The sequence below is a fragment of the Ochlerotatus camptorhynchus genome, unplaced genomic scaffold (genome assembly GCF_037179485.1).
Source record: "Ochlerotatus camptorhynchus isolate MF236.1 unplaced genomic scaffold, CSIRO-AGI_Acam_v1.1 ptg000125l, whole genome shotgun sequence".
In the NCBI taxonomy this organism is placed as follows: domain Eukaryota; kingdom Metazoa; phylum Arthropoda; class Insecta; order Diptera; family Culicidae; genus Ochlerotatus; species Ochlerotatus camptorhynchus.
Genome location: NW_027040615.1, coordinates 329,999 through 348,690, shown reverse-complemented (window position 1 = coordinate 348,690; position 18,692 = coordinate 329,999). Strand labels below are relative to the sequence as shown.

Here is an 18,692-nt window from a genome sequence, read left to right as displayed (position 1 = left end):
ATTGCGTTAAATCTTCTGAATTAACCCAAGCAACAATTTTGGTTTTATGAGGGTTCTGTAGACCATGATTTAATCCTGTAGAATGCGATAAAACCTGCAATGTTACTTGGGAACAATACAAGTGAAAACTGCGATATTGATTTATTGAGCTACCATGTTACAAAAAGGTAAGTCCTTTCAACTCATGAAATTATCAGGTTTTTTGATGACCACCGCAGTTTAGATTTTCTTTAGTGCAATAATACGGCAAGATCATGGCGCCTATAAATAAAACAAAATCACTAAACTTTTTTCTCTAAAAACGAGCAATAAACGTACTTAATTTGTCCTAAAAATATGCAATTAATTTACGGATTACAATTTTACAGCTGATGCGATACTAGTGTTTCATTACTATTCTGCATTATTGCTGAATAAATTAGTTAGGTATTTGCTTGATAGGGCGAAGTGAGGGGCTAGGCTGACATTACATCCCGTAACCCTAATTAGATAAATTGAACTATATATTCAACTATTGTAGAAATCATCCACGTTTGCCATTTATAAATACAATATTTTATCCAAGACTTACCATTTTAAATCCATCATTATGAAAATCATTCGCCATCTTGGATCCACCATTGTGAAAATAAACCATCATCCAAGAATTGAAATGGCAGGACTTGCCTGAACTTCGTCAGGACTTCCCTGAACTTCAGCAGGACTTCCCCGACCTTCGGCAGGCCTTCCCTGAACTTCGGCAGGAGTTCCCTGAACATCAGAATTGCAATGGCAGGACTTCCCTGAACTTCGGCAGGAATTCCCTGCACATTGGCAGCAGTGCAAAGATTTATCATTGTCATTAACAGACTTTCGCGCGATATTGATAAAATTGTTATTCACATAGTCACTGATAGACTTGATCCTCAAAAAAACCTTTATCAAAATCTCATTAATTTTTTCGTCAATGACAAAGATTCACCTGGTAACAGAAAGTGTAATTTTGTGCATTCTGAGTCCAATTATAGTTATCAAAGCAGTTCAGGACGTAGATGCTCCATGTAATTGTTTTGCTCAAGTCATTTTTATTTTCGTTTCAAATTTAACTAATAAAAAAAAACTCTGCACATGTTCGTCACTGAAAATTTACATGGTTTGCCTTGACGATGACTGTTAGCTCAAACGAGTGACCAAAGCAGTATTTTGAATATCGCCGTGTATTGTCGTGTTTTTGCAGCACTGATTGGCAGGACTTCCCTGAACTTCAGCAGGATTTCCCTGAACTTTGGCAGGATTTCCCTGAAATTCGGCAGAACTTCCCTGAAGATTGGCAGGTCTTCCCTGAACTACGGCAAAGCTTCCCTGAATTTCAGTAGGACTTCCCTGTCATTCAGCAGGCCTTCTCTGAACTTGGAATCTTGGAATTGAAGTCATTTTAGTAGTAGAATTATTATAATTATACAATAATATTGTATTTACGTATATGGTCAAAATTTCCATCATCCTAAGTTGCTAAAATGTACTTCTTGATATGCTTCTTAAAGTGGTAAAGGGTGATACGGTCAAAATTTGGTCAATATCAACTTGACGTATTTCTTTCAATTTTGCATTTAAAAAACCTGAACACCCCTCATTTTGAAGGTGTGTGTGTGTAGAATGTTGCTCCTATTTTGATTTTGGAATTCACTCTTCAGTTGTCAAAATGCCGTCCAAGCAAGAAGAGCAGCGTATCAAAATTTTGCTCGCGCATCGCGAAAATCCGAGCTACTCGCACGCAAAGTTGGCAAAATCGCTAAAAGTTGCCAAATCAACCGTTACAAATGTAATTAAAGTGTTTGGGGAACGTTTGTCGACAGCCAGGAAGTCTGGATCGGGGGGAAATCGAAAACCGGAAGCCGCTGAGACGACAAAGAGAGTTGCCGGTAGTTTCAAGCGAAACCCTAACCTTTCTCTCCGAGATGCCGCAAATAAGCTGGGTGTATCGTCTACAACCGTGCATCGAGCCAAAAAACGAGCCGGACTATCGACTTACAAGAAGGTAGTGACTCCAAATCGCGATGATAAACAAAATACGACGGCCAAAGCGCGATCCCGGAGGCTGTACACGACGATGCTGACGAAGTTTGACTGCGTGGTAATGGACGACGAAACCTACGTCAAAGCCGACTACAAGCAGCTTCCGGGACAGGAGTTTTATACGGCAAAAGGAAGGGGAAAGGTAGGAGATGTTTTCAAGCACATGAAACTGTCAAAGTTCGCAAAGAAATATCTGGTTTGGCAAGCCATCTGTACCTGTGGCTTGAAAAGCAGTATTTTCATAGCTTCCGGGACTGTCAACCAAGAAATTTACGTGAAAGAGTGTTTGAATAAACGTCTGCTGCCTTTCCTGAAGAAACACGGTTGTTCCGTACTGTTTTGGCCGGATTTGGCATCTTGCCATTACGGTAAAAAGGCCATGGAGTGGTACGCCGCCAACAACGTGCAGGTGGTTCCCAAGGACAAGAACCTTCCCAACACGCCAGAGCTCCGCCCAATTGAGAAATACTGGGCTATTGTCAAGCGGAACCTAAAGAAGACCAAAAAAACTGCTAAGGGCGAGCAGCAGTTCAAGGCAAACTGGCTTTCTGCGGCGAAGAAGGTGGACAAGGTGGCTGTACAAAATCTGATGGCAGGGGTCAAGCGTAAGGCCCGGCAATTCGGATTTGGAAAAGCGGAAGCCTAACTGAATATTTTTCCTGAATTTTATACTAATTGAACTTGAAAAAGAAATTTAATTTGATTTTTTAAATAAACGATTTCACCGATTTACACGCGTTTTCCCTTGACCAAATTTTGACCGTATCACCCTTTATGTAACACTATCGGTTTTACTAGCGCCATTTTGCGATAACTTTTGACAGAAGACTTGTACTGGTATAGTATCTTTGGAGAAAATGTGTATTTTAATATTAACTACAATCGCTTTCAACATAGTAGGCCGAAAAAGTGATATTTAAAATAAAATATGACAGAAAAACTGATTTTTGGATTTTGTTTTCTTAAATAACTTATTCCAAATATAGAAGAGATAGACCAAAACAACGTTCTAAGAAGTTTTCGTGTTCATAACTTTGTAGAACATTTAATTTCTCTATCTTTTGAAATAAAAAAGTTAGATACAAAATTACTTTACTGATAGAATTTGGCATTTAGGAATCTTTTGCAACCAACGCGAATAGAGCTCAAAAGAAAATGTTTATAAGGTATGAATACGCTATCTCTCATATTTTTCGAGTTATTAATTTATTCCACCTAATTTTGCTTCCTGGACCACAGTGCATTGGCAGCACTTCCCTGAAGTTCGGCAAAATTTCCCTGAACTTCCCTGTACTTCAGCAGGACTTCCCTGAACTTTGGCAGGATTTCCCTGAAATTCGGCAGGACTTCCTTGAATTTCATCAGGACTTCCCTGAAGTTTGGCAGGCTTTCCCTGAACTACGACAAGACTTCCCTGTCCTTCGCCAGGCCTTCCCTGAACTTGGAATCTTGGAATTGAAGTTGTCATTGCAGTAGTAGAATTATTGTAGTTATACAATAATATCAACAATCAATACGAAACTAACGATTTTAAATTGGCTCACCACTTTAGTAGCCTATTGGTCCCAAGCAAACGATTAACGTACCCTATTCTAGTTGAAATTCTATTACTACACTATGTTTGTTTTGATTCGCTATGAAAGTTTGACAGATAACATCAGGGGTGTGTGGATTCATGCAGAACATGCAGGGGTGAGTGAAATAGCTTGGGACTGCTTGGGACCGTTGTTCTGGTACTGAGTGAGCCAAAAATAATAATGATTTTCTTCGGGACCCAGTGGTCTTAGAGTTACCTCTATGATAATATTGTATTTACGAATATGGTCAAAATTTCAATACGTTTCATTTTTCTAATTTGCAATGCTTGTTGGTATTTGTGCATTTTGAATTTGGGTGTGGTTCGAATGGGTGTGGAATCAGTATCAACGGAAAAGCATTAACTTTAACCTTAATCGGCAACGATCGGCCAAAAAATTCGTCATTTGAAATGGAACCGCTCTATAAATTTATTTTAAAACTTAAAATGTTACTTGGGTACTGACCTCATGAACTAGTGCCACGAAGTTAGTAATTTATGATCAAATCTCAAAACTGACCTACATTGTCAAACGGTAGGATGGTAGTCCGCATAAACGCGGACCATAATTTGACCCTACCGAAAATGGTTAAAAATTGTTTATGATCCCTGCTAAACTTTAACTGAAATGGTTATGGAACTTTTCATGAAAGTTGTGTGATAAAGTTTTAACATTATGTTTTATGGTTTTTGGAAGTGGACCTTACAAATAATGGGTTGTTAAGTACCATTACCATTCAAAATTTTCGTTTTCTCCATACATTTTCGGAGAGCGGACTATATTAGAACCTTTTTACTTTTAAACCATAACTTTAATGGTAATGGTTATGGTAGTCAGTGAGTTCCAGGGATGGTTTTGTATTGTCGGTCAACTTTACGTGGAATATATCGCGAATTGGTAATCATTAATTTACAGGCAACCAACTCGCGATATATTCCACATAAAGTTGATCGATGTTATAAAAATATGCATGGACCGTACTGACTACCATAACCATTACCATTAAAGTTATAAAATCATAAATTAAAAGATTCTAATATAATTCCTTTTCCGAAAATGTATGGAGAAAACAAGAATTTGGAATGGTAATGGTTATTAACAACCCATTATTTGTAAAGTCCTAAAAACCATTAAACATAATGTTAAAACTTTATGACAAAAACGTTCATGTAAAGTTCCAAAATCATTTCAGTTAAAGTTTAGCAGGGATTATGGACAATTTTAAACCATTTTTGATAAGGTCAATGTAATGGTTCGCATTTATGCGGAAGGTCCTTCTGGATAAGATGCTAAAATTATCATGCTCCCAAAATTCGACGCCCATGAGCTTCAACTGCAGCCTAGAACACCAGTAGGTATAGAGTGGAACCAAATCCATTTTGAGTGACTGCTTTCCAGACTGAAAGGAAACACTAACGGTGTGAACTCTGGAAGCCCCTGCCATTGATGTTGATGATGACGTTGCCTTGGGATGGCGGAACCAGACACCGACGACATGCTCTCGTTTTTTTCTCTTTAATTCCACATGTTTGTAACAGGGGACTATTGGAGTTTATTGAGTGCCATGTTTACTCTAGCGGAAAACGTTTGGTTATTCAACTGGATGCGTATTTACCTGCATTAGCTTTACTCCGGATGGAGCTAGGTGATTTATAATACATAAAATTCAACACTGAATTCAGTGTTTCTTTTTTAGCTATTGCATTTTTAATCCTTAATTTCCAGCACTGCCAATAGGTCATAGGCGTACAACGTTCCGAATAACCTTTTGTCGCCTTATCATACTTGATACTACTCCGTACAGCCTATAATCTAGCCCTCAATGGACCACCAAACCAGACACAGAAATATGGTACTTAGCACAAACAAAAAAAAAGTCTGTTTATCCAATCTTCTCCATGCCCTACTTCAGATTCCAGATGCTTTCATATTACCTAGTAGTTCACTGCAAGAACAGAGTCAACCACCGATCACCGTCATCATCGTCGTCGTCGACACGTTTTTGTGTTCGACGATTGCCGTTTGATGATGACTTTTTTCTTTCTGCCCTTCTAGCTTGTTCACGGGACCTATACTGTTTATGCTGCAGACCGAGGAGGGAGTGCACCCGTTCAGCATGCAGCATTTTTACGCTTTTATCACGTTTTTCTTCGTCTCCGGTTGTTACACATCCATCCTCACTCTCTCGAACTGGCTCATTATGAAGCCGCACAAAAAAGGGGAGCTATTTAAAAATCAATAATTATTAACTGCGCCGCTGTTTGTGCATTGTATGTACTAGAACAAACAAATTAAGATTTGATTTAAAAATGTAACTTAGAGTCTTAGGTGCAACTGGAAAATGTCACGTTGTTGAAGGGAGCATGGCAGAGGTGGGCACGTCACACGTTTTGGTCACGATTCAGTTTGATTGAAATTTTACAACTTGCGTCCCAAAAGGTTATCGATTCAATTATGGCCAAGGCTGCGCTGGAAGTTAGTCGATTAAATAGGGGAAGGTCGTCAACAGTGGGACGGTCGGAGTAAAGAGCACCAGTCCGTGGTACAGCACAGAGGTTCATTTCGGAAAAATATCGAATAATGATGTGCCCGAATTCCAGCACAAATTTAAAATCCTGGTCAGGGATGCTAGATTTCCCACAGACATTTTGAAGACATTTTATGTTTTGTGAAGATGTTTGATGACATGTTAAAATTGATGAAGGAAGGCTAAATCCATAGGATTTATGAATTTTAAGCAGTCATGTTAAGATTTTGGCTATAAAAATAAATATTTTGACGTCATATTTAAGGTACCTTCTTGAAAATGTTGATTAAGATTAATATAATCAACTCGGCTGTTTTTAGAATAATATTTGATCGACCTAAATATACACGGGACTTTACTGAAATATTCAATTAGTTGGATATCTTTTGATCGTGATCTTCACAAGAATACTGATGGCTTGAAAAATATCCAGAGCACTTCATTGAAATGAAATTTTCACTTGCTATTTTGCGTATAGTAAGCAGTGATAATCAACTTTTAAAAGTGTTCCGGTTTTTGGACTTAGTGTCCGGATTTCGAATCTTTAAAGTACTTGTTGAACCTGAGTATTGAAATGTATCCAGTTCATTAATGTAATAATGAATAGCAAACGAAGTTCTCTAAAATTCAACACTATTTCTTGAACTGTTGCGAAGGATCCTGTATTCCGACGTTAATAGACGGAAGTTTTTTGAACTTAAACTAAGTTCCATGAACTCAAACGAAGCTCCCTGAACTTCTTTCCAATTCATTGAGCTTTTAGAAAGTTTCCTGAGTCTCTTTTTGGTTCGCTGAACTTATGTGATGTTTCGCCAACTTTCCAGTTCAATTTTTTTCCAAGCTCTCTTAATTCGACCAAGATCTCAGAACATCAATGAACAGCTTCAAACTACCGGGAAGACCCTGATCATTTTCAACGGTTTTTTTTTTAACTTCTAGGTGAAATTAAGTTTTCAAAAATTACAAGAAGTTCATTGAGCATTTTTGAAATAAGTTCTCTGACAAACTGCTTCGAAGTTCCCTAAACTAATACGAAGATCCCTAAAATTCCAAGAAGTTGTCCCTGAGCATCAACGAAAAGCGCAATCAGATCGTGCACAAATGGTGCACTTTTCCCAACCTATCAGTAAGGAAGTTGGCGAAAATGGAGGAAGTAAGTATCAGAGCATCCAAACCGCCATCCGGAAGGTCAATGAAGAAGTTACCTTCCAGGACACATCGAAATCTGGCCGTAAACCGGGACCGGTTGACCAAAAAGTGGACCAAAACATCACCAAGCTTTCTTCACTAATAAAAGTGCCTCTGTTCGAGATTTGGCAAAAAAACAGAGAAAATCGAAGAGTAACGTTCAACGCGTCAAGGCAAGAAACGGGCTGAAAACGTTCAAGAAGCAGAAGAAGCCGAAACAGAGTCAGAAACGAGCCGCATCCGTTAAACCGTTACATCAGGTCGCAAATGTGTCGATAGATTTGGAAGTAGCACTTGTTTCCGGCACGACAGTGTCACCCAAGCAGGACTGTGGGTCCTGGATTCAGATGCTAGCTGCCACATGGTCAGTAACGAAGGATACTTCCAGGAGATACGGAAACTGGTGAAGGGCAAACTATGCGTCGGAGGAAATCGATACACCCTGTCGTTTGGGAAACAACTGTATGTTAGTTAGTTGAAGTTCAATCATTGGCGAAACTGCAGAAGGCTAGAGTGAATGTAGAATTCAAACCAGATCGAGCGATCCTGTCGAAGGATTACGAAATCATCGGTATTGCAAAGGCTTAAGGGTAACCTGTTCTATTTGCGGATGGATCTATTGACGTGTGGATCGGCGATGGCAGCCGATGGAGATTCGAAGCTGCAGCTTTGGCACAAAGAGATGGGCACCTCAGTTTCAAGAATGTGCTAAATCTGAAGAACTCAAGCTTGGTGGATGGATTGGACGATGCGAAGGGCGACGCAGAATTTTGTTCTCCGTGTGCTAAAGGTGAGATGGTGAGGCAACCATTCAACGGAACAAGACCGGAGTGGGCAGATAACTCCACCAACGGCTGATGGCTATCGTTATTTTCTGTCGTTTGTGGATGATTATACGCACTTCGGAGTCGTTTACCTGCTGAAGAAGGATCAAGTTTTTCAATATTTCAAGGTCTACGGAGCAATGGCAATGGCGAAATTTGGAGTGAATATATCGAATTTGCGATGCGATTTGGGGCGTGAATTTTTCTCGAAGGAAGGACGTGTTCGGGGTATCATCCAAACCATTTGTGGAATAGTTCTATCATTTGGGTTATCGTTCGTTTATGGTTTTTTTTTATTAGTGCAGCTATCGTTCTAGGGCATCGAATTGGATTCCACGGTGGGATACACCCCGCAGCACAACGCCGTCGCAGAACGTTACAATCGAACTGTAGTTGAGTGCAGCAAAGTATCTTTGGGGAGAAGCTATTCTGAACGCAGTATACGTGACAAACAGAAGCCCGAGTGAAACAATACAAGATAAGCAGAAAAGTGGTAAGCTGGATCCAACTGGACGAAAGTGTGTTATGCTTGGGTACGCACCGACAGAATATCGTCTCTGGGACATAAAATCGCGGAAAATGTTCGTGGCTCGTGATGTAAAATTCAACGAGTCCGCATTTCCAATCAAATCGACAAATGAAAGTGCCGATCATAGATTGGTCATACCGGAGGAAGTTCCACCAGTTTAGAGCACTTTTTGCTGGTGCTCATTTCCAACAGGTTCTTGAAAGTTACAACGATGTCTATGGCCATCCGAACGAAGGTGAGTGGAGGCAAGCGATTAAGACGAGCTGAGATTCCTGTACGAGAACGGAACCTGGATCGTGGTCAACTGTGTGGACCTTCTATCGGTCCAAAGACCCGTTAATTTATGAATACCACATCGATGATGCTGTTCTTAGCAGAGTGGATCAAGTGACGGATCTTGGTGTCGTATTGGACTCGAAGCTTTTCTTTCATCCCCATTATGCATCGATTATTTCCAAGGCTAATCGTCAACTGGGCTTCATCTCTAAGATTGCCAAGAATTTCACGGATCCACACTGTCTAAAAGCATTGTATTGTTCACTCGTAAGGCCGATCCTAGAAAATGCTTCAGTTGTATGGGCTCCAAACGACGTATCATGGAATCTAAGAATCGAGCGTGTGCAAAAAAGATTCATACGACTTGCGCTCAGAAACCTACCGTGGCGTGATCCTCTGAACCTTCCAGCATATCCCGATAGATGCCGTCTGCTTGACCTCGAAATGCTTGATCGAAGGCGTAAGCTACAACAGGCTTCGTTTATAGCTAAATTACTCAACGGTGACGTCAGAAGGTAAGATCAAACTGATCTACGTTCCTACGCCGAAACAACAAGCAGACATCCTCACGAAATCTCTTCCCGCTCCTATTTTTACTGCAATAAGAATGAAGATTGGACTGGAAGGAAATAACTAAGAGGGGGTGACAACTGCATAGCAATGAGGTATTATATAAACCGAATATGTTGTATGATTGTTCAGTAATAAACCACAAGTTAAACTGTTAACTCCTTTTTCCCCTTTCAAAAGTGTAAAGATTGTACTCCAAAAATGCAACACTTTCTTTTGTGTATAACTTATAAATTGATGAAATTATGAGTAAAACTAGTTTAGAGTGTAAAAATTAACATGCGCAAAATCTCGTCACAATATCTCAAGAGGTTATCGAGACTTTCAAGCAAGAAGTGCTTTGACATAAAATTATAGAAGTGGCCAGTCAGTCCCACAGGTGGATCGCGAAACAGTTTGGAATCGAAAATTCGATCGTGTCTCGTGTGGTAAAATCGTTCAAGGAGACCCAGATGATCCAGCGGCAAGCTGGCAGCGGAAGAAAAGCGAAGACGACCGACCTCGTGAACGCAAGAAAGGTGAGAGATTACTTCAAGCGCAATCCGAACCTTTGTATTCGGTACGTGGCCAAAAAGGTCAATTCTTCCGTCTGGTTCGTCCAGCACACAATGAAGCGGGTCGGACTTCATGTCTTCAAGGTAAGGAAGGCGCCTAACCGAACCGATAAACAGAATACGGTGGGCAAATTCCGCGCCAGTACCGCGAGTGGTTGGTGCAGCCGAAATGCATCGTAATGGACGACGAGATGTACATTATAGCGGACGCCAAGTAGATCCCCGGCCTGAAGTTTTTCGTCGGTAAGTCCCGCCTGGATGTTCCGGAGAAGTTCCGGAAGAAGAAGGTCGACAATTTGCCAAGAAGTACTTAGTGTGGCAGGCGATCTGTGGGTGCGGCAAATTCAGCAAGCCGTACATAACGACCGGCACCATCAACGACCAAATATATAAAGAAGCATGTCTCCAGAAGCGCCTACTGTCCTTCCTCCGGTCCAACGAGTGTCACTGTTTTGGCCGGATCTGGCATCGTGCCATTACGCGAAACCGGTGATGGAGTGGTACGAAACCAACGATGCCAAACTCGCCAGAACTTTACCCAATAGAAAAATTCTGGGCGATATGAAGAGCAAGCTCCGAAAAACAGGGAAGGTCTTCAAAAACGTCAAGGATTTGAAGAAAGAGTGGACGAAAATGTGTAAGAAACATGGCGAAAGTGTTGCACAGGATTTGATGGGTAGCGTTAAGTCCAAGGTGCGGGCATTTAGCCTAGGAGAGGAGGTTGAATAAACCAACTTTGCAAAAAACATACACATACATACATACACATGTGTTTATTTATTCCCTGAGAGTTTCAAAAATATTCGACTCAAAATAATTTTTTGGTGATCATTTTTGTCTGCTGCATTTTTTTTGAGTACAGTCTTTACTAGCAACAAGTTCAAAAATTTGACCAACAGTTTTTGTCCTACAATTTTTGTCAACTTTCAAGTGTTCATTATTTTAAATATTCCAAAAGCTTGCTTTTTTTTGCGATTTTTCTTTAAAAAAAATTTAAAATGTACTTTTTAAGATATTCGAGTTTTAGAAATTTTTCCCAAAACTACGTTAAAAAAAATACCGTGTATATCGTGACTTTATTTTTCACTACAACTTTGTCTCAGACGTCATTTCGATCAGAAGTGACGTTTTTGTGCTACAATTTATTTTAAAAAAAACCCACAAAGACGCCATTTTGAAAATAAAATTGCAAGATCCAAAATGGCCGAATTTTAGCAAAAATGTGAATGACAGATATGCAAAGTTTTATACAAATCGGAGAAGTACGCGAGTTTTTCCTATTCGTCATTTGGCGTGGAACTGGTCAGATGTCACTTCCAATCGAAAGGACGTCGGAGACAAAGTTTAATGGAAAACAATATTTGCTTTACAGGAAAAATATAAAGTAATTCAGTTTAAAAGACCAATCAAGTTTTTAAAACTTGAATAACTAAACGGCTTATAAAATACGCTATCTTCTGTGAAAAATTTTCAACTTCAACACTTAAAAATTAACTAAAATCATAAAACATCAATTTTTGGACAAATTTTTGAAATTTTTGTTTATAAATTTTTGAACAGAAAACTATTTTTAAAGTCTTAAACATGCTTTTCTGTGTAGAATTTTACAAAAATTTATTTGAAAAAGAAAGTTCAAAAATTTGGCCATTAGTTGTTGTCTAATATTTTTTGCTAATTTTAAAGTTCTTCATTCCTTTATTTAACGTTAGTCTCTGTTCCGCAATCTAGTGCCAATCACCGACGGACGTCAATTGCCATCCATTGATGGCAATCGAATGTGCAGAAAAATCCCACCGACGCGGCCCAGACCCAGTGGGGTGAGAAAGCAGTCACGCTTACCACTACACCACCGGCGCCGGCTTAATTTTTAAGTGTCCATCTGTAAAATTTCATAGAAGATAGAATTTTTCATAAGCTTTATACTGAAACATATTTTAAAAAATATGGAAGGGGTCGATTTTCGTTATTTAAGTTGTAAACACTTTTTTGTATTTTTTTTTTCTTAGAAAGGAATTATTTTTTGCCACAACTTTGTCTCAGACGTCATTTCGATTGGAAGTGACGTTTTCAAGCGTGAAAAATTTCGAATCCGCCAATCTCTTGCGAGATTCAACATGGCCGAATTTTAGCTCAAATGTCGCTTCGGTCAGAGAGCGTATAGTTAGATCAAAAGTGCCTGAGAAAAATGCAAGTACTTTCGCAGATTACCCGAAGTTGCGATAGTGAAGGTATTATCGCAGACAAGCAGACGTTCATCCAAATCGTTTTCAACGGTCAATTTAAATGTTTCTTAGTTGATAGTACCGCCAGCGTTTGACGTTTACACACTACGACTATAGAGGAAACTCTAAGACTGGTAGGTCCCGAAGAAACGTGCTCAACTTTTTGGCTCACCTCTGGTACTATCTTCGGTCCCAAGCTAATCGATGCACCCCTCGAAACATTAGGAAATTTACGAACCCCTCATTTTATCTGTCAAACTTTCATAGCGAATCAAAACAAACATAGTGTAGTACTAGAATTTCAACTAGAATGGGGTACGTTAATCGATTTGCTTGTGACCAATAGGCTAGTCAAGTAGTGAGCCAATTTCAAATCAATAGTTTCGTATTGATTGTTGCTACAACCATCTGTTGAGTGTATTGCCCATTAAAGTATATACGACAGATGGCGGTAGGGTTTACAATGATAAATGTTCAATGTATTGTGTCTGCTTGTCTGTGATCTAACATTGAGGTAACGTTAGGATAAAATCAGAACATTGAGAAATACAACGCATCACTTTCAGAAATACTTCACTTCGCAACCGATGAACCATTCTGACGGCCATATGAGTACCCAAGTAACCATATAGTCGCAATATAGCTTGTATATTCTTACTTTGCTTGAGCATGGTTAGTTGGGGAATGTGATGAAACTGTCACTTCTTGACACTGATCCCTTTCGTATTTCTTTCGTTCTCTTTTCGCACACGGAGCGCTCGGTGGACCAGCGACATTGGACGTAAGCCTCGTCCCAGATCACCATGGCAATTCAATGACAAATTGTGGACATGAAACCGACCCAAAAAGGCGCAATCATATTAGAACCAACCAAGGACAATCTTTTCGGATCGATCGAGAAGGAAATTGCCGGTGAAGCACCACGGAATGAAATACGAAGCGTTTTTAGAAAAAAGTTCAAGGGATTCCAAAAGAAGCAATTAACGACGGCGGAAGAGCAGAATATAGTGAGACCTTTCCGATTAAAAAAAAAAAAACTAAATACATGCCAGGATTGAAAAAAATATGTTCGAACCTGGAAGTGTGTATATATAACCCATATCCGTTTGATAACGGTGATGCATACATGCGGGGCTTATTGTAAGTGAAAGTAACCTCGGAATGGGCGTGACTCTCCAGACATTCTGAAATGGGTTGCTGGATCTGCAATAGAGCTATCACCTTCTAACCTCCGGGACTAAAGCTGTCTACAATGACCATAAATGCGACATTGTAGAGAGAGTTCTTCCAAAATAACACTGCCGGCCAGTGGGGGTTAGAGGGAAAACACACACAAAAGTGAATAAATCAAGCCGAAAAAATCATTACAGGGCTGGTAGTGAGTCACTTTTTAGTGACTTGGTCACTTTTTCAAGCCAGTCACTAAAAAGTGTCTTTTTTTAAGGTCAAGTCATTAAAGTCACTTTTTCTTGTAATCAGTCACTATTTTCAACTATTTTAGCGTGAATTTATTTCAATATTGATCATTATTTGCTTTGTGACGTTTAATCGTCTTTCTTTATCTACAGACTGTCAACTCATTTTTCTAAATAAAATTTTCTGAGTTTTCCAGGGTTTCCCAGAACTTTAACGGATAAATTCAAGGCTTAGCCGGCGCCGGTGGTGTAGTGGTAAGCGTGACTGCTTTCTAACACCCAAATGGGTCTGAGTTCAATCCCAGCCGAGGTCGGTGGGATTTTTCTGACTCATAAAAATCTCTGGTCACATCTTCCTTCTAAAGGGAAGTAAAGCCGTTGGTCCCGGCCCATGTGTGTTGAATGGGTGCGATATCCTACGCAGGTGTGGAAGCTGCCTTCCTGCACATTCGATTGCCGTCAATGGATGGCAATCGATGTCCGTCGGTGATTGGCACTAGATTGCGGAACAGAGACCGACGTTAAATAAAGGAAAGAAAAATTCAAGGCTTATAATAAGAAAGCTTTTTTTTTAATGCGTTCAAAATATGCTTTTTCTGGAAGATCAACAGTAACTAACCCAAGCGTTTTTAAGACATGGCAATCAGTTTTAAAGAAACAAGTTTGTAATCAAATCCAATGAATGTTGAACTTAATTTTTCACTGTTCACAGTTTAAAAAACGTACTTAATTTGAGTAAGTCCAAAATCTAAAAATATTCACTGTCTTGTAGTTTCGTATTCTATGTTCAAGTTCAAGATATTGAACATTTTCAAAGTGCCTGAATTAAGGAAAACATTAAATGATTTATTTCAAGTTCGTAATTAACTTTACGAAATATTAGAGATCTTCATTGCAGCCCCATTAACTTCACAACAATTGTAGGAACTTTGAAGAAGTTCTGAGGAATGAAAGGAAATTCTGAGAATTTCAGTAAAGCTCCATAAACAAACTGCGGGAACATAAGGGAAGTTAACACACTGAAATTATGGGGAACTTACTGGAAGCTTTAAGATCCTTAAATCGGTTCTTTTAACATTCTAAAATTTTCAGAAACTTTTATGAAGTTCCTAGAATTTCAGGGCACATCATAGGTGTTAAGCAAACTTGAGAAATATATAAACGTTGAGGGGTACACTGAAACCTCCGTTTACGAAGTCTTTTTTTACGCAGTATTCAATTCACGTCCCTCTTTTTACGAAGTAAATCCCAAATAACGAGTTTTCTTTTTACGGAGTAAATTCCAAATAACGAGTTTTTTTTTGTGATTTTGAGAAACTGGGATATACTGTGAAATACCCCACAATATGGGTATTGTTGGAATCGGAGTGACGTTTAGGGACCGGAAATCAATGGCTGACGCCATTTTGAAATCCAAGATAGCGGCTTCCGGTAACAGAAAAGCTTGGATATTCTGTCAAATACCCCATAATATACGTATTTTTAGAATTGGAGTGACGTGTAAGAATCGGAAATTTATGTCTGACGCCATTTCGAAATCCAAGATGGCGGCTTCCGGTTACAGAAAAAATTGGCAAATACCACCACGTCATCCCGATTCTTAAGATACCCATATTGTAGGTTATTTAACATTATTTTTATGTCTTTATGTAAGTGGAAGTCGCCATATTGAATTCCACAATAGCGTCAGACATGGGTTTTCAGTCCTAATAAGTCACCCCAATTCAAAAAACCCATATTGTGGGGTATTTGACAGTATTTCCCAGTGTTTCTGTAACCGGATGTCATCATCTTGGATTTTTAAATGGCGTCAGAGATGGATTCTCGGTTCTCACAGGTCACTCCGATTCCAAAAATATCCATATTGTTGTGTATTTAACGGTATTTTTCTGTTTTCCTGCAACCGAAAGCCGCCATCTTGGATTTCAAAATGGCGTCAGACATCGATTTCCGGTTCCTAAACGTCACCCTGATTCTTAAGATACCCATATTGTGGGTTATTTAACATTATTTTTCTGTTTTTATGTTACCGGAAGCCACCATCTTGGACTTCGAAACGGCGTCAGTCATAAATTTCCGGTTCTTACACGTCACTCCGATTCCAAAAATACCCATATTGTGGGGTATTTGACAGAATTTTCAAGTTTTTTTTGGTACCGGAAACCACCATCTTGGATTCCAAAATGGCGTCACACATCAATTTCCGGTCCCTACACGTCACCCTGATTCCAAAAATACCCATATTGTGGGGTATTTGACAATATTTTCAAAAACCTCTTTTTACGAAGTAAATCCCAAATAACGAGGTTTTTTTTTTACGCACTAATTCGATTTACGAACCCCCGTTTTGGTTCGTAAATGGAGGCTTCACTGTATTGTGCAAATTAAAAAAACATCTAAGCACCTCAGAAAAGCTAGATCTAGAGATCTTTGGGGAATTTCAGATCTTAAGAGCAGTTCCCATGACTTTAGTTCAGACTTTTAGAGCAGTTTAAATATCTATAATCGTAAATTTAGGAAAATTGAGAACCCTTAAGATGTTCCGAGAATTTCAGGGAAGTACAGAGACCATCAGATAATTTAAGAAAACTTCATAAATATTTCAGGAACTTCACAGAAGTCCAAAGAATTTCAGGAAAATTTATCTTCAATAGAATTGAGAGCTTTAGTGAAGCTCCGAGAACATCAAGATAGATCAGATAATCAAGGACAGTTCAAATCATTTAAAGAAAATTGTGGGAACCTTAAAGAAGTTCCAGAAACTTCAACAAAGCTCCGATAGAACTTCTGAAACGTGATAAAAATTATATGAACATCCGGAAAACGTGAGAGTACTTTAAGGGTGTTATATCATGGAAATATCAAGAACTTTAAAAAATACGAAAGTTTAGCTAAGTTGATTAGAGAATATCAACGAAGTTCCATTCATTTAAAACAAAATGCGAGAACTTTTAGCAAGCAGCGATAAATATATTCCAGAAATTCCAGAGAACTTAGAATTTAGATAGTTTCATGATATTCAGTGAAGTTCCGAGTACTTCGAGGACGATCAAATAGCTAAAGAATAATCCCATTAACTTAAGCAAATTTGCAGCGACTTACAAGGAATTCTGTGGAATTATGGGGTATTCCAAGAATTCTATGATTGATCTAAAAACGTCAGGGAATTTTAAATATATAATATATATCAGAAAATTTGCCGTACAAACAAATTTAGAGAACTTCAGGTAACCATAGTTCAGGGAAAATTAGTGAGCGTTTTTAATGGTTAGAATACTTAAGGAAAATTGTCCAAACTTCAAGGCAAATCAATTAATTTCAGTGAAGTTGCGGGTTGTTAAAAAATACTGATAAATTCAGGGCAACCTAGAGAACTTTAAAGAAATTCGTTTAGGCAGTTTTAATAACACCCGGAAAGTCTAGACTATTGAAGAAGTTTTAAATTAGTGTTGATAATTTAATGGAAGTTTCATGAACTTCAGAAAAATCGTTAGAACTTAAGTGAAAATCATAAAACTATACTAATTATTTCATTCTAATTCCATGAAAATTATCAGATTTCCTTTTGAATCTCATTCCTTCCCTTGCAATTCTACTCACATTGAAAGTCTCCTTAGAATTCATTGGCATTTCTACTCACAAATTCTCTAAATTTTTCTCATAATTTGTTTGGCAAACTCTCCTTAATTTATTTTCCGAATTCCTTTGAAGATGTCGTGGAGTTATTCTCAGATTTAATTGTAATCCTTCTTTTAGTATTTAAAAAAAAAAAAATCCAAGGTCTTATGCTCCAAATTTGTTTTCTCCCACACACTTTATGAAATTATTCTCAGAATGCCCTTGGAATTTTCCTTTGAAGTTCTCAGGAGTTGTGCTCCTCAGAAATTCCTAAGAGTTTTCAATAAAATTTATGTTTAATTCAATTCAGGGTCACTTTTTAGTCACTATTTTTACAACTATCAGTCACTATTTAGTCACTTATTTCTTCAACATGGTTACTAAAATCACTATTTTTGACAGCAGTGATGGCTACCAGCCCTGTCATTAGGTCCTAAGTAACATTGATCGATTCTCTTCTTTGACTTTCTTTTACGCCAATAACATGGCCACAAGACCGTTTGTTGCCGTGTTTACCGCATTAACGGCTTGAATTTACCATAACAAACAATTATGCAAAGTTTAATGCGAACCGGAGAAGGTCACGCCAGATCGATTCGCCAGATCGATTCGCCATATCGTTGCGTAGAGCCGCTCTAGGGTCTTTTCTCGAGCCAATACAAATTGTGTATAAGGTTAATGTCCCTAATGTCGGCATAAGTGTCTCTAATATTGGGCCCATACACACATTTCGAAGGAAAGCATATTTTTGACAATGTTTCACAGGCAACCAAAAATATCCATTTGTAATTTCCAGATGACGTATTGTTCTACGAAAATCTAAAGAACGGGACCCTCATTACCCAAGTCGAAATGAAGCATTTTTTTTGTAATAACGCTTGTAGGTATTGAAAAGCTCGCAATATTTCACGAAGGTCACCAAGGGAAAAGTTCGCGACTCATAGTGAGTCATTAGAGCTATTTCCCTTATGGTTCGTTTGTAAAATTCTAGATGACCGGTTTTATTGGAACTCCCAATGCACAGTGGTCCAGAATGCTGATTTAGGTGGAATGATATGTTTTGAGCCTGAAATTGAAACTTTAGACTAAAAGTCTCTTCTACAAAGTTGTTCCTAATAGCTAGGCCCTTATTTTTATGACAATTATAGGGTGGTTTTAATTATCATTAAAATCAAAAATCTAACTTTTAGTTAGATTTTTAATTTTAATCATAATAAGAACCACCCTAGAATTCATTGTCATAAAAATAAGGGCCTAACTAACTTTGTAGAAGAGACTTCTAGTCTAAAGTTTCAATTTCAGGCTCAAAACATATAATTCCACCTAAATCTGCATTC

General features: G+C 38.5%; 1 protein-coding gene across 1 annotated transcript in view; it reads right to left on the bottom strand.

Annotated features, from left to right (window-relative positions):
- Positions 1–18,692, bottom strand: part of LOC135700026 (serine-rich adhesin for platelets-like) — a 73,461-nt gene that overhangs the window by 35,160 nt on the left and 19,609 nt on the right. The window lies entirely within an intron of this gene.